The following is a 1,286-nucleotide window of genomic DNA, read 5'->3' on the forward strand; positions in this document are numbered from 1 at the left end:
GCTGCCGGGACCCCAGCCCAGCCCCCGGGTCCTGCACCCCCAGCCCTGCAGCGCTCCCTTCTCCCAGGGTCCAGCTGCCCGCTTGCGCCGCCTCGACTTCCACGCTGGCCGTGCCAAGTGTCCTCCCTCGGTCCTGCAGTCTCAGTTCGTGCTCAGCTTCCTTTTTTGGCCGGGACGGACAGCCCTGCACGCTCCCGGGCCTTGGGTGCGGGCTGCAAACCGTGGCTTCAAGAGTTGTTGCTGTCGGCAAACCCTGCGCCATCCCTGCTGCCCGCTGGGTATCGGGCGGGAGGGCGAGCAAAGCTCTGCCAGCTCCTGCTTGCGCCGGACAGGTGGGTTTTCCTGAAGCAGAAGGACGCGCCCGGATGGGCCACTGGACTGAGATCAGCTGAGGTTTGGGACAGGGGCGCCTAGCCAGAGGGAGGTGAAGTGTCTTCTTTCCTAAGCAAGCAATTGTGAGAAGGGGCTGCCTTCAGCTATTTATTTCTAACGTGGCCCTGACGGCTCTGTGGGCGGTGCGACCTGCTCCTTGGGGCGCGAGTGCGACGAGGACTCGGGAGCCTGCCCTCGGCGCAGGCTGGCAGGGAAGACGGTGGCTCAGGTCTCAAGTTGTAAGGTGGGGGGACGGGAATGTTTCGCTAGTCTCTTTGAGCAGCTCCCCTTTGGGAACGGATGCGGATGACAGCCGAGCAGGGTCCCGTGGGATTTGGGGCCTGCGCTCCGTTATCTGGAGCGGATGCGTAGCAGTGGGTGAACTTCCCCCAGCAGAGCTGCAGCCACCCACGTTCAGAGGGGATTTGCAGCAAAGCTTCCTCGGGAAGCGCTGGCCTTGCAGCCTTTCTTGGAGCAGGGAGTAGTCCTCACATCCTGCCCAGCAGACCTCCCCCTCTCTGGCATAAACCAGTCCTGCCGCCGGCCTCTGCCTTGCTGCTGTAGCCAGCACCCTGGGGTGCACGGAGGGGCAAGATCGCCTCTAGCGCCAAGTTGGGTCCTGCTTGGTGGGTGACTGGTTGCCTTTTTGGCATAACGCTGGCCTTGCCCATCTGTGTAGCCAGGATTTTGGTCACTGGACACGCTCTTGCAATGCGGTAGGCGGAAGAGTCCGTGGCGTTGCTGCCCGTGGGTAAAGGCACGTGGGACAATTCCTCCGGGAATGTAATGCGAATGTAATGTGAGCTGCAGAGGGTCAGAAATGGGGGCAGGCTGCCCTGCTCTCCAGCCAGGTGTGCGGAAAGAGTGCTTCTTGCTATTTGCCCGTACGCTGCGTGCTCTGCAAGGTTTTCAAT

General features: G+C 62.2%; 2 protein-coding genes across 4 annotated transcripts in view; one reads left to right on the forward strand and one right to left on the reverse strand.

Moving 5' to 3' along the window:
- RHOC (ras homolog family member C) overlaps positions 1-1,286 on the forward strand; it is a 21,819-nt gene that overhangs the window by 7,022 nt on the left and 13,511 nt on the right. The window contains exon 1 of one of the 3 annotated variants that reach the window (XM_014524508.2): positions 30-332. The exons of the other annotated variants lie outside the window; for them this stretch is intronic. The gene's annotated coding sequence lies outside the window, so the exon portion shown is untranslated. Of the gene's footprint in view, positions 1-29; positions 333-1,286 lie in introns of those variants that run through there. 3 annotated transcript variants of the gene reach the window in all.
- The window catches only part of LOC112551844, an 11,587-nt gene that overhangs the window by 4,835 nt on the left and 5,466 nt on the right, over positions 1-1,286 (reverse strand). The window lies entirely within an intron of this gene.

This window comes from Alligator sinensis, unplaced genomic scaffold, assembly GCF_000455745.1.
Source record: "Alligator sinensis unplaced genomic scaffold, ASM45574v1 scaffold1218_1, whole genome shotgun sequence".
Classification (NCBI taxonomy): domain Eukaryota; kingdom Metazoa; phylum Chordata; order Crocodylia; family Alligatoridae; genus Alligator; species Alligator sinensis.